The 15,798-nt window shown below is 37.7% G+C and overlaps 1 pseudogene; it reads right to left on the bottom strand.

Annotated features, from left to right (window-relative positions):
* Window positions 1-11,790: 11,790 nt before the first annotated feature.
* LOC120166729 lies at window positions 11,791-15,798 on the bottom strand (annotated as a pseudogene).

Below are 15,798 nucleotides of genomic sequence, written 5' to 3' on the forward strand. Positions count from 1 at the left end.
AAAACATAAAAATCCTTCATCAATTCTTCAAGATCACTAAACCCTCCTTAAACCTAATCATTAAATCTCATCACACAATCATCTTCACCATGAAATATTTATATCATTTGATAGAGAATTTTATGAAGATTAATCTCCCTTAATCCAAAAACTAATCATGTAACTTGAAAAATAAAAATAAAACTCTTACCTATTTTTGCAAGGGAGTTTCGGCCAAGGTGAAGAACAAGCTGAAAAATTAGGCCTTCATCTTGATTATTATAGTATTTAAAAAATAAAACACATGTCATTTATCTAATTAATTTAATTTAAAATTCAATTAATAAGAAATTACAAAAATACCATTAATGAATCTTGAAAATTACCAAATGTCATTGTATTATCTTACATTTAATTATTCCTTGGTCAAATATGAATAAACTTGGCTTTGAATTTTCACTTTGGCAATGCAATTTTTGAAAATTGCATTTTAATCACTAAAATCCCATTGTTCGGTCAAATCTAAAAAATCACCCTTCAAATTTTTGTAAAATTCCGATTCGATCCGATTATCCGATTTCAATATCGAACTTTATCGCTTTATAGCTTTTAACACAAACCCCGTACCAAAAATTTGATTCCCACAAAAATATTCGTTTTAAGAAAAAATGTTCATTTACGGGCTATAATATATAACTTTTAAAAATTATAATTTTAGTCCCTAAACTTTTTAAAGTTTATACTTTAGCCACTAAACTTTCAAAACTTAAATTTTAGTCACTAGACAAAATTTGGGGTATTACATCTTCCCTATAATCTTATCATCTTCCCAAATCAAAACAAAAAATGATTTCCCTCTCATCTTCCTTCTATTTTTCTCGTCTTCCCTCTTTTCCCCTTCACTCTCTTCCAATACAATCGGTCCAACATTTATCAGGGTTAAAATTTGGTCAGTAATCAGACGTCCATAGGGGCCTTGGAGTAACAATGGTTCATCACCGGTGAAGCTTTTAACTCCATTGAGAGAAGAGGAGCTTCGTCTGAGTCTCGGCAACAAAAGTAGCTAGAGATAAAAAAGTCGGTGGTCATCATTGGTTCTTCTGTGCTGGGCTGCTTATTAGTTGTAGTTGCTTGTTGTATTTTCCCCGAATCTTCAAAGTGAAAAGTGAAGGCAAACATAGAATTCAGTGTTGCTTTTGCATAAGCAAACCAGTTGTGGAGGCTGATCCCAATCCAAACCCACTTCCGCCTCCATCTTTAACGACGTGTGTTGGGGAGACACAAGTTTATAGGCTTTCAGAACCGAAAGATTCTACTCATGGATTTAAATAATTCAACAAGAAATGAATATAGACATCCTCGATTAAGTCCCCATGGAGAAAGGCATTATTTTTGTCAACATGCATGAGGACCCAGCCATTGAAGACAACAATCGCAATGATAGTGTTAAAAGTTAAAAAACGTATAACATGATTGCGCTTTATTTTAAAAAGTCAAAACCAGGGATTTGAGAAAAACCCTTGGCAACTAACTGTGCTTTGTAATATTACATTGTTCTATCTAGATTGCGCTTTATTTTAAAAAGTCATTTACACCTTATCGGCGTGCGTTCCTCAGGGAGTTGAACCAGAGACCATTTGTTATTTTTTTTATCAAGGCATCATACTCGTCTTAAACAACCTTTTTCTAGTAAACCGACTGAAAAGCTTCCTGAATCGAAATGGGAACCTCATTTTCTAGAGCACCTGAGTACACTTTTGGTTTAAATACCCAACACCGACTTCGTGTCATCATGGGATGAACCCATTGAGGAGGCCCAATTACAACATCAAGAATAACCACAATTATATCACTTGTTGTATCCATATCATCCGGGAGAATAGAGTCACCAGCTAAATCATCAAGACCACTATCTGGGGTAACAAAATGAGGTACAGTCTCGACATCTGGTGCACAAGACGCAACAATATGCGGAGAATCTGAGGGAAAAGACACCGCAACAACATTATCAATACCATGAGAAATAGAATCATTAAGTGGTACAGAATGTGACTAAAAAAAGAATTGTGTTGGATTAGCAACAAGAGGCAAGGGCTGTGACACCAAAGACGCAACCACCCTAGAATTACAAGTATCAACATCTGCTGTGCCTAAAAAAGGAAACATACATTCATTAAAAACAACATGTCATGAGATGTAAACACGACCATCTGGACCCAAGAACTGAAAACCCTTGTGTTGTGGACTAACATCGAGATACACATAGGGTCGAGACCGAAATGCTAACTTATGACTTTGAAAAGGTCTCAAGTGTTGACAACATTGGCACCCAAAGACGCGCATCATGGTAGAGTCCTATTTTTTTCCCATAAGCTTCTGAAAAGGAGACAACCCTTGAAGAACCTTAGTGGGAAGTTGGTTGATTAAGTAAACAGTAGACACAACAACATAGGACAAATACTTAATGGGCATGGCTGCTTAAACTAATAACACAAGAGCTAATTCCACAATATAACGGTGTTTTCGTTCAACAACACCATTTTGTTCCGATGTATGTGGACAACTCAACCGGTTAATAATACCTAGATTTTCCAAAACAAGAGACAAACTACGAAATTCTCCTCTCCAATCACTCTGAACAACTTTAATGGATTGGCCAAATTGATTAACTATAAGCCTTCGAAATAAATCAAATGCTATAACAACTTCATCCTTACTTTTTAGGAGATAAATCCATGTATGTCTTGTAAATGCATCTACAAAGGACACATAATACCGAAAGATATTGGAAGCCACAGGTGGAGGTTCCCATAAATCAGTGTAAATAAGTTCAAATGGAGAAGAAAAAGTTGTATTTGATTCAAGAAAATGAAACTTATGGCTCTTGCCCATGTAACAAGCAGTACATTCTTTATTTACATTAAATTGAAACTTAACACCAAGTGCACTAGACAAACTAGCTAAAGTATGAGCAATAAGATGACTAAGACGTATGTGCTACAACTCATCTAAAGAACCCTCCACGGATGCAACATGAACTTCAACATATGAATTATTATCCATCGCAAACGAATAGAGACCTCCACTCTCTTCACCATGAAGTAAAACACTCCAGTCTTCTCATCTTGAACACAACAATGATTGGCATAAAATTCAAGGAACACATCATTATCCCTAGCAAGCTTAAAAACCGAAAGCAAGTTCTTGGTTATTTATGGTACATGTAGAAAATCATTCAATAAAAATACACGAGAAGAAGAATAAACAAAGGATGTACCAACCATATTAACATCAAGAGGCATACCATTTCCAACAACCAATTTACCTGGACCATAAAACTCTGACTTATCCAAAACATTTGATGCTCCAGAAGTAACATGACGAGTGGTACCGGAGTCTACCACCTAACGATCAACACTGTCAGAAGTAGTTGAAGCATGTGCTTGAGATTATCCAGATGAGCCTGAATGTCGTTTACCACAACACTCATAGCCAGATCCAGAAGATTCATTGCTATACTGAGAGTGATTTCCAGAAGTAACACAACAAAAATCCTCATCATATCTGTGCCAGCATCGATCGACAAGGTGTCTTATTTTTCCACACATCTGACACTGAATATGCGAACTGCCACGACCTCTGCCACCATTGCGAGATCCATGAGTAGGAGAAATGGTAGATCGCAAAGTGGAGCGATTGTTGGAAGATGAGGTACCACGAACCTCACCTTGAACCATATGAGCACTCATTGACGGTACCTCACTTTGTTCATAAAAAAACAAGTTGAGTCTCAGCATCAAGCAACATTGTATAGATGTCATCGAGAAACACAATCTCCTTCATGGTAGTGATAACAACAATGAACGGCTGATATTCACGAGGAAGACCTTTTAAAATACTGGCAATACGCTCAACATGAGGAACATGATTGCCACATGATGCAAAAACATCGCACACTTCTATAACACGAGTGAGGTAAACCATCATGCTGTCACCACCTTTATTCAATGATTGTAATTTGTAGTGAATTCTTATCACAACAGTCGTGGACCGAGTAGAAAAGGATTGTAAGACAACACTTCGTACGACAGACGCAGTTTCAGCACCGACGAACTGAGAAAAAAGATGAACAATAATCGTTGAAAGAAACCAAGAAGCAAGGGCACTATCTTACGCAACAAAATCCTCATAGGCTTCATTAATCTGAACAACACCATCATCATTGACAACAGTTGCAGGTGGCGTCACAACCACACCGGTGAGAAGGCGTTCTAACCGATGACTGCGAATAGTAAGTAACATCTGCTGCTTTCAAAGAAGAAAGTTCATCTCATCAAGCATGACATTGATTTTCTTATGAGATAAGATTTTGGAACTATTAGTAGGAAACTCCATGAAAAGCTACAACGCAGAAACAAATAGCTTTAAGCAACGAAAGCCTAAGAAGAGACCCCAAGACCACCAACGATAGATACAATGATTGAATACTAAAAAAGAGATAATTTTTTATTATTCAATTGTTCATCTCAATAATACAATGTGAGTATACTTTTTATAATGCTTGCATACAAGCAGTTAATCCTAACAACTTGTCAATATCTCTATAACAACCTGCTAGCCGACTAACAACCAAACGTCTTCAATACGCAACACTCTACACTCCACCTGTAACAAATGCTTACAACATATATTCCTCTAATACCATACGATTAGATTCGTCTGCTATATTATTACGAGCCACCAATAATGACTTTCTGCTCAAATAAGAAAGGGTGAATTGTCTATGATCACAACAACCTAAATGTTACCATCAATAATTGGTGTGGTGAATGTGGAGAAGCTCCTGCCAGGAAAAAAATAGTGGAGATGCGCCTTTAGGAGCAAAATTAATTACCCATAAACACCTCTCACCCTCTCCTAAAAATCTCCCCAAATGTACTTAATTTTCTTGGTTAAGTAGCTGTAGATCAAACTGCATAACTTGCACGTGTAATCTCGGCCCTCCCAAACAGACTGACTATGGTTGCAATAGCAAAGTCGACAATAAGGTTGGATTAAGAGAACCTTCCCAACATGGATCACTCTTCTCATGAGTGTCCAAAATGCATTGACATGTCACTGTCAAGCATTGTCTCTTTGTTTATTCCAAAGTAACACTGTCATCATCGGGTAGATGATGGATGAACCTGCCAAATTTTCCAACCAAGAAACGACATATTTTGCTACCGTAGAACATCATTAATATGATGTCACCGTAACAACATAGAGAATCAAGAGAGGTTCAACATATGGGAAAGATACTATCAACATTGAGGAGATTACTGCAGCCTTGTTGGCTCACAACCAGAAGAAGCAGAATGCAGGGGAAAACTCTCAAGCCGATAGCTTATATGTTAAGGGTAATCGAGACCGTGGACAGAAGCCAGAGAAGGCAGGGTCTGGCAAGCGGAATTTCAGATCCAAATCTAGGGATAATAAGATAATTCACTGTTACAAGTGCAAGGAGGCGGGATATATGAAGCGAGACTGTCCGAAGTTGAAAGAGCAGACTAATGAGAAGCGTGATGTTTCATCCAAGTCTGTGAACGTGGTCGAGGATGATAATTCTGATTGCAGTGAGGGTGATATGCTTTCTATTTCAACGACTCAATTGACGGATGCGTGGATTCTTGATTCTGGATGTTCTTATCACATCACGCCAAATAGGGAATGGTTTTCGACATACAGGTCGGTTAATTCTGATTCTATTTATTTGGGTGATGATCGATGTTGCAATATTGTTGGTATTGGTGATGTCAGAATTAAGATGTATGATGGCTCTGTTCGGACGTTGAGTGGTGTTCGACATATCCCAGATTTGAAGAAGAATTTGATTTCTTTGGGCACTTTACACAAGAATGGTTTTATCCCTAAGGCTGATGAGGATAGGGAAACCATTCGGATTGTTAAAGGTGCTTTGACTGTGATGAAAGGAAAGATGATTGCAGGAAATATTTATAGATTGTTAGGGAGTACCGTTGCAAGTGGAGTTCATTCTGTTGAGTCCTGTGATGATACTACAAAACTGTGGCATCTGCGTCTTGCTCATCTTAGTGAACGTGGTATGACAGAATTACACAAAAGAAATCTGTTGCATGGTGTCAAAAGCTGTAAGCTCGATTTTTGCAAGTATTGTGTTCTTGGTAAACAGACTAAAGTCCATTTCAAGACTGCGAGGCACACAACTCAAGGGATTCTTGATTATGTGCATTCTGATGTATGGGGGTCTTCCACGATATCGTCTTTGGGTGGATCTAGGTATTATGTTACTTTTACTGATGATTTTTCACGGAAAGTTTGGGTGTATTTTTTGAAATAGAAATCTGAAGTTTTTTAGAAGTTCAAGCTGTGGAAAGCTGAGGTAGAAAACCAAACAGGACGAAAAATCAAGTGTTTGCGGTCTGACAATGGTACGGAGTACACAGATTCACAGTTCTTACACTTCTGTAAGGAGCACGAGATTAAGAGACATTTTACAGTGCGCAAGACACCACAACAGAATGGTGTTGCAGAATGGATGAACAGGTCGTTGAATGAAAGAGCCAGATGTTTGCGGTTGAATGCGGGGCTTCCCAAACACTTCTGGGCCGAGGCTGTTAACATGGCGTGTTATCTTATCAACAGATCGCCAAGGGCATCATTGGCTGGGAAAGTTGCAGAAGAGGTATGGACTGGTCATGATGTTAGTTTTGATAACTTACGGATTTTTGGTTGTCCTGCTTATGTGCATGTACCTGCTGATGAGAGATCCAAACTTGATGCAAAATCGAAGGAGTGCATTTTTCTGGGTTACAAAAAAGGTGTTAAAGGATTCAAGTTCTGGGATCCAGTTGCGAAGAAAATTGTGATCAGTAGAGATGTTGTTTTTGATGAACAATCCATGTTGCAACAGAAGAAAGACACGACATTGGTGGATTTCGAGCAGTTTCCAGTTGAGAAACCAGAAACTTCTCAACCGACTTCTGGTGGTTCCACTACGGACGATTTGCAGGATTATAGTCTCGCCAGAGATAGGGTGAGACGGACGAATATAAAGCCTCCGAGTAGATTGGGTTTTGAAGACTTGGTCTCTTTTGCACTTATTGTTAGCAGTGATGATCCGGTTAATTTTCATGATGCTGTTACTAATCAGGAAAACGACAAGTGGATGGCAACCATGGTTGAGGAGATGGAGTCTTTGAATCACAATCGTACATGGGAGTTGGTTCGCCTTCTTGAGGGTAAAAAGCCGATTGGTTGCAAATGGGTGTATAAGAAGAAACCAGCAGTAACAGAAAAAGAGGGGGAGAAGTTCAAGTTCAAGGCTCGTTTGGTAGCAAAGGGTTTTTCACAGCAAAAAGGAGTTGATTATGATAAAAAAAATTTCTCATGTGGTCAGGCACACTTCAATCCGAGCAGTACTTGCATTGGTGGCCAGTTGGGATTTGCATTTAGAGCAGATGGATGTTAAAACTGCTTTTTTGCATGGTGATTTAGAGGAGCAGATCTACATGCGACAACCTGAAGGTTTCACTTAACCTGGAAACGAGCATTTAGTTTGCAGATTGAAGAAATCTTTGTACGGGTTGAAACAGTCTCCGAGACAGTGGTATAAACAGTTTGACTCCTATATGATCAAGATTGGCTACAACCGATGTGAGTATGATTGTTGTGTCTATGTTAAGAGCCTTGACGATGGTTCTTTTATTTTTTTCTATTACTGTATGTTGATGATATGTTGATTGCTGCGAAGAACATGGATGATGTTATCGGTTTGAAAACTTTATTGAGTCAGGAATTTGATATGAAAGATTTAGGTGCTGCAAAGAAAATTCTTGGAATGGAAATTTGCAGGGACAGAGACTCAAGGAGACTGTGGCTATCTCAACGGGGTTATGTTGAAAAAATGCTAGAAAGGTTTGCGATGAGCAGCGCAAAACCAGTTAGCACTCCATTGGCGAACCACTTTAAGTTCTCATCAGAACAGTGCCCTAAGACAGATAAGGAAGCTGAAGATATAGAAAAGGTTCCGTATTCTAATGCTATTGGCTGCTTGATGTATGCAATGGTATGTACTCGTCCTGATTTAGCTCATACTGTTAGTCAAGTTTGTAAGTACATGTCTAAACCTGGTAAGCAACATTGGGAAGCAGTCAAGTGGATCTTTCGATACTTAAAAGGTACTGTGGGACATGGAATTGTTTTTGGTAGTCAACGAGATAATCATTTGGTTGTAGGATATGTGGATTCAGACTATGCAGGTGACTTGGATAATAGAAGATCTACGACAGGGTATGTTTTTACTCTTGGTGGAGGACCTATTTGTTGGAAGTCTACTGTTCAATCTGTAGTGGCACTATCTACAACTGAAGCTGAGTACATGGCAGCGGCTGAAGCTGCAAAAGAAGCTTTATGGCTCATTGGTTTAGTGAAGGAGTTGGGTATTCAGCAAGGTGGAGTTCAGCTGCTTTGCGACAATCAAAGTGCTATTCACTTAGCTAAGAATCAGGTATATCGTGCTAGAACTAAGCACATTGATGTACGTTTTCACAAGATCAGAGAGTTGGTTGCATCTGAAGAGATTTTGTTTCAGAAGGTACACATTGATGAGAATGCCGCTGATATGTTCACCAAGCCAGTTATGACAGACAAGTTCAAGCATTGCTTGGACTTGTTGAATGTTTCAAGTTGTTAAAGAACTAAGGTAACCTAACCCACATTGAATGTTTCCTAAGGGGCAGGATATTCGCCAAGGGTGGAGATTTGTAAGGTATGGCTCATAAATATACTGGCAAAGAGGACAGGGGATGGAGCGGAGTGAGTGAAGCGAACATCAACTGTCCTTACAAAGAAAGTCTCGTAGAGGGGGTTATGATTATGTGGGTTGGGGGTGCGGGGGTTGTGCCCCGCGGTACGGTATAGGGTTAATTTTGTAATTATGTACCAGGGTTTTCTATTATAAATAGAGATGTAACCTAAATCTATGAGAATTGAATAAAATTTTCTAGCGCCGCCTAGGCACCGAGGAGGTAAGCACATTGTCGAACCTCGTTAAAATTCTTGTGTTCTTTCGTTTACTTTGCCCGATTTATCAACACTTCATGTTAGTATGCTATGAAATATTGAAACATTTTAATACACACACAAAAAAAGAGTCATTTGTTCTCCGTTTAAGTTCTAGAACTCTTCTAAAATGTATCTATTGCTATAATTTTGGGTGTGGTATATCCTTCACTATGTTGTCATAGCGTTGAGATGCCTCTATTATGCTGTCATAGTGTCGAGATGTCTTCTCTTTGGCTAGGAGCGTCGCACAATCTCTACTAAAACTTGGTCGAAAAGATCTTTCTAATCTCTTTATTAACCAACCAGACAAGATGCATCAATTACATAAAAATAACATCGATATGCCTTTGTAATTTTCTGTAAAAAACGTTGAGATGCCTCCATATACCAGCAAACTCTTCAAGGCATATAGTCTCTCAACCCCAAGTTTAATGTCCACACCATGATGGAGTCATATCAACTTTTTTTATCGATATTAGAAAAAATTTATAATAAGGGAGCATAGGTATCTTCAACTACCATCTCTAGCGCTTGAAGAGAATAATGTGTCACACTTCCAATCTTGTTCTTTGAGGGATCTTCATAGAGAAATGCAAGTTTTGTATCTCAATTATATAGGTACCGACCAAAATAACCAAGTGTGTCACAAAGGATTTTAAAATGAGATTGAGGCATGATATTTTTTTTCTTTAGGATTATATTTTGACTAGTTCCTTTTTGATATGTGGTATTCTAAGCTCACCGTATCAATTGTTGATGGGAACAAAAGGATCACAATGGCTATAGGTTGTTCATCCTTTTGGTTTGGACGGAGATTCGTAGTCGGTGAGTAGGTGATCATTGGTCGGAATCAAAATCTTATGTCACCATGAAGAGATAAAGGGTTCAATCCCTCAGCTCGATCTTCATCGAGAGGCTTTATATCGACCTTTAGTTTGGTGCCAAGTGTAGGGTCATTATAGCTACTTGTAGGTTGAAAGGTTTAGTGGTATGTCCAACTGACAATAGATTTAACTTTGGTATATCACGTAGGACTGTCAGAGATCATGTCAAGAAGTGGCGACTTCTCAAAAGATGTTAGATAACTAAGGTCTTTCTTATGGAGTTGTTCTTCCGGGGTGGTTCGGAGTAGAAGAGACCAGTACCTGTGGTGTAGAAGAGACCATAAATTAATATTACTCATGGATAGTACAGAAGTCCAGAGATGCGGGAGAGATTTAGGGAGATACAAACATATTCATCATCTAAGCAAAACAAATGCTGCAGCTAATGTGCTCCAATAAAACCCGATATGATAAACCCTGAATCATTCTTTCGTAAATCTCTTCAGTTTTCTAATTTCCTTTGTAAACGACACGTTTAGAAATCCGTTTTAAGCAACTACGTTCTTTTACTACTAAAAGTACTAAAAAAAGGCATCTGACACCAAGGAAATATTTTGTTGGTCCATTCTTTATGGAAAGCTCTCGTGGAAATCATACATAAATATATGTTGCTTTAAAATGGGGTCTTTGCTTTCCCAGGGCCATCCTATCAATTTATTTATTCAAACAGCCAATATTATCCTCACACATCTTCCATTTTCTCACCTTTTGCATTCACACATTTAATATATAATATCTTATAATCACTTTAGATTATTTCGAAATAAAATTGTATTTAAAATTTATAAAATCAATACTATAATTTATTTTTTATTCAATTATTCGGTAAAAGTAAAATAGTTGTAAATAATATAACTTGCTATGAATATATATAATATTAAAGCGAGATGAATAATTTATTTATCTTCTCCTCATCCGTGATTATTAAAGTAAATCAGAAAGCACAACATGCATTCTAATCTTCCCTTTCTTCTATTATAGGTTTCATGCTATTCTTATTTTAGTTTATAAAAATAAATTGCCAAAATGTATCTCTATTGGTAAAAGTGTTTAAATTATACTTCAAATTAATTTTTTGTATCTAAAGAATTTTCGTTAAAAATAGGTGTCTAACGTTTCCAACGTTATATTTTTAGGTGTTTGAACTGTAACATTCGTTAAATTTGACCGTTATCTAACACATATCACTCATATAAAATTTTTAAAAATATATCTTTAAAAAATTAATATTATAATTAAAAAAAACCCAAAATTTATTTATTCTATCATTGATTGATCACCGTCGGCCCGTGACCATCACCATTGACACCATCACCATTGACACCATCAAAACTGTCTTGCCGCCAAGATCAAAACTTAATCCCCACCCACTGTGAAATTACGTCGATCATCTTGAAAAGCGCCACGAAGGGTCTTTAGATTTCTAACTTTTCCTTCATTGTTTTCCTACAGTTCCAACAATTACAGCTGACCTTATGTTGCACGATAACCACCATTCAGTTTCTCACCCTGCTTCGAACAAAACTCAACCAATGGTGACCCTTTGTCGTCGGAGGTGGGGGTATGGGAGGGAGAGGGATGACGTGTAGTGTTTGATTTTTTTTTGAAAATTTTCTTCTAAAAAATATTATTTTTATTATTAAAAAATAAAAAATATAACAGTAAACACCTAAAAGTATAACGGAGAAAACGTTAAGCACCTATTTTTAAAGAAATATTATTTAGACATCAAAAGTTAATTTAAGGTATAGTGTATGCACTTATTTTTCTTTAAGCCTGGTTAAAACTTGGTTCTTTTACATATTCATGTTTTATAAGCCAGCATTCTTTGAAAACGATGTCATTTCCTATGGAATCCTGATCCCTATGAATTTGCAGGGATCATATATGAATCACATTTTGTTGTATAATATATTCTGCATTCGTCTTACTGCTGTACAATGCTATAACTTGATAGAAATGACAGCTTCATAAAATTTTCAGACTGCCTGAACAAGTTCATCCTCTTTGTTCTCCTCTATCTTTGGAGGCGATCTCATCACCTTTACCCGGAAAGCCGCCTGCAATTTCGCTAATGATGTTAGACTTGGTTCATGTTGTAGGTTAGTTCATAGCTATATATGTTGTTTATTACCTTCTTATCAGAACCAAACTCGATAACATCGGAGGGACAGAGTCGAGTAGGAACGTTTGAAGGTACCCTCGATCTTCTCTCTTCATGGCTGCACATGTCGTTTAGTTTTAGTGAAAATTCCAGGAAATTTTACACTACATAAAGACGTTCATTGCTGTTCAAGACTTACTCGATATAAGTCCCATGTTCACTCTGCAAATCAATTACGAAGAATGCACCATCTTTATAGATGATTTGAGCATGAGTTCTCGATACCTGGGTAATTTACCGAAATAAAAACAAGTGAATGAAATCAACATTATTGTAGCGGAAGTGAGGAAACTGTGTTAGAACAGATTGGTGACATGAAAAACGGTGGAAGATCACCTGGGGTGAATGTATCACCACTGACTTCCCTGGAAAATTCTCGTTCTTTTCACTCCTGCAATGACCGTTAAGAATCAACAAACAGATAAATTACCATGGGACAAAGTATAGCACTGACCAACGGGACCGCTTAATCCGCAACTAATTAGCTTTCACCTGGAATTCCAACTATAAAAGTGAAATGAATGACAATGTCGTATTGTATGAACCGATACGTACCCTACCACGAAAGGTATGTTCTCTTCCCTACTTAAACAAATAGGTTGTGATGCAACTACTTCATTTCCAACTGAAATCAGGAACCACCTGCAGAACAAACAAGAAGAGATATTAGAGGCTTGTAGTGTTGAAAAGAATTGTCAGATAGCATGATGAAATTCACAGAATATACGATTTATCATACGCACTCTCCATCAATAGTTTGTTCCAATGCATCATTGTCTTCAAAACCATGTCTTCAATTGATCACTTGCCTGAAGAAATTATTGAAAGAGATGTTTCAATCGATTTCCATAGCCCTTTTATGCAGAATCAGTAGGATGAATGCAGCATACCTTGTCCGACAGTCTGCAACTTAAGGACCTCCCTTCGAGTTTCGAGCTGCAAACTAGTCGGGTCAAATTTAAAGGAAGAAAGAAAAGATCGATGCAGAACAAAACATGCATTTTCGAGGTCCAACCTGTTACCACCTAGAACCCAACTGAGCATTAAGGGCATTGCTAAGTTGATAAAAAATCTGCCACCAACTCTTCCAGGATGTGGTATCCGATATTTTGTTAAAAACTGTAAAGAATGTTGATTATGCATTGGTTTGTTGACTTTTAAATCGTTTTCACTTGCACGAAACGGATTCTTACCGATAAGGGACCCAGCCCTACACCTAGATAAGCCTTGTATGTTGAAGCCATGATTGCTGCCGTTCTTGCCATTCCATGGATAATTGCAACTCTCAGTATTCTAGCTCTCTCGTAGCTGCGAAATAAATGATTCACATTGGAGAATTAATTTTAGATTGCAGAAAATTAGACGTATCGGATCAGTGACATCTAATGCAATTTGGTTTAAGAGATGTTCATAACAAGCTTTCTGCATGAAAATTAGACGCATCGGATTTTTTTTTTTATAAGAATTGAAGGCCTCGTTAAAAAACCCCTTCGTGATTAATGGAGCTTGGGTAAAGCTCCTTAATCATAGGAAGGAGGTAAAGCTCCTTAATTAGACGTATCGGATCATTGACAACTAATTTTAGATTGCATAATAAGCATTCTGCATAGGATATTTCAATGAAAATCTAGATTTTGATGTGTGAATCTTGAATATGCTAAATGTTATTCAACCTCCTTAAAGAAGAAACAACATCAATAGGAGCTCCTGACTTAACACTCTGCTTCCATGCATTATCAAGTTCCAATGCTAATTGGTAACCGTCCTGCAAAGACGATCCAGTAAAAAAGTGCATAACTTGCATCCTTCTCGTTACATATTCAAGTTTATCCGGGTCTAGAACTTGGAACATCATCTAATCTATCATCTATGGCAATGCTTAAAACCATACCTCGATGGCCATGCATCCCCCTTGACCCAGATTTGGCTGCATTGCATGGATAGAATCCCCGAGCAAGGTTACACGCCCCCTTCCCCAAGTTAGTGAGGGTATGCGGTCGTATATGTCCCGTCGAAGAATCGCATCTTCATCGGTAGCATGTAATAAATCTATCACATTATCACACCAACCCCCGAATATGTTAAGTAGCCTCTCCTTTTTACCTGCAAAAAAAGGGGGAAAAGAAGAAGATAAAATTAGAATATACTATACCAACTTTTGAAACTAACACTCGAATCCTATATTACATTGGGCGCATTCAAATACGAGCATCGTAAAGATGTATACATTTGAAATGTAAGCCAAAAAAAAAAGCATTTGAAGTTATCTACCCTGGCTATCCACACCACCAGCTGGTTCATTGTGAAATGCATACCACTGCATCTTTCCAGCACCAACATCTGAGGAAACAAAGTACTGCTTGTGTCCCAAAAATACACGGTACCTTCACAACAGAAGTTTCGGCATTAGCAACTACAAGTACCGAAGCGCCAATGGCCAAATACATTCTAACATATCACAAGGCTTAAACAAGAAAAGGAACATACCCAACAGATTCAATATCGGCAGGCACAAAATCTGCAATACCAGTATAGCAAGTGTATCCAGAATATACCGCGTCTGTTGGTCCAAATAAGTTCTTCCTCACCTGGAAAAGGTACATTAACAAACTATAATACTACAACATTTCAAGGAACAGATTACTGGAAAACTTTGATAATCAATTTGCCAGTGTCTTAACACACAAAAAGACTATGTCATGCTCATACAATAAACTAAATAAAATGGTACCTTGGACCATATTCCATCAGCTCCAACTAGAAGATCACCATCATAGCGCTCTCCATTTTCGAGTACCACGGTGACCTGAAGAGACATAAAGGAAAAAGAACCATCTAAGGTTTTCCTTTAGTTAGCACAACTGTTAAGGAAATAATCTTCAACAATTACCTTGTCTCCATCATCCTTGAAATCGACAACGTTGCTCTCATTAAAAATCATGCCTTCCCCAACTGCATGAGCCAGGATTTGTTGCAAAGTCATCCTACTAATAACTCTTGTAACTGGAAGCCCCCTTTCAGCTGCAGGGGTGAATGTATCGAACTTGATGTACCTGTTTAAACCATATATTCAAGGAAACATAAGATTCAATTCAAGATTTTGCAGAAAATGAGTGAAACATATTGAAGGAAAGAAGAGTATGCAACTAACCAAGAACCAGAAACACCATCAACCAATCCATTAATTCTATCTCCAGTGATGCAGCCTGCTTCCATAACTTTCTCTGCAACTTCCATATCAATAGCCTCTAAAGCGGCCAAAGCATTGCTTTGTATCTGAATTGGACCCCTATATTGCCCTTCACCTCTTATAGCACTCAAATCCTTCTCAAACACCACTACATCAAAACCTTTCTTTTTTGCAGCCAAAGCAAAAACCAATCCTCCAATACCACCCCCAGCAACCAATATCCTCAGCTTCTTCTTCTCCAAATGCTTCCCATCCAATTCATTCATCTCAACTCCTACTGTAGCTTTGACTTGTAAAAGTCTCTTCTTTTGGTTACTTGCTTTGCTTCTAACATGGTAATTTAGATGTATACAAGACCAGGAGTGTATTGGAGTCTCCTTAGAGATGGAAACTGGAAACTGGGTTCCTCTGAAAAGAAAAGGTGAAGGCTTTTGAAACAAAGTTGCAGCCATTGTTTACAAAAAAAAAAAAAAATCAGTTGTCCAGTTTCAAAGCCA

The sequence above is a fragment of the Hibiscus syriacus genome, unplaced genomic scaffold (assembly GCF_006381635.1).
Source record: "Hibiscus syriacus cultivar Baekdansim isolate YM2019G1 unplaced genomic scaffold, ASM638163v2 tig00111644_pilon, whole genome shotgun sequence".
NCBI classification, from domain to species: Eukaryota; Viridiplantae; Streptophyta; class Magnoliopsida; order Malvales; family Malvaceae; genus Hibiscus; species Hibiscus syriacus.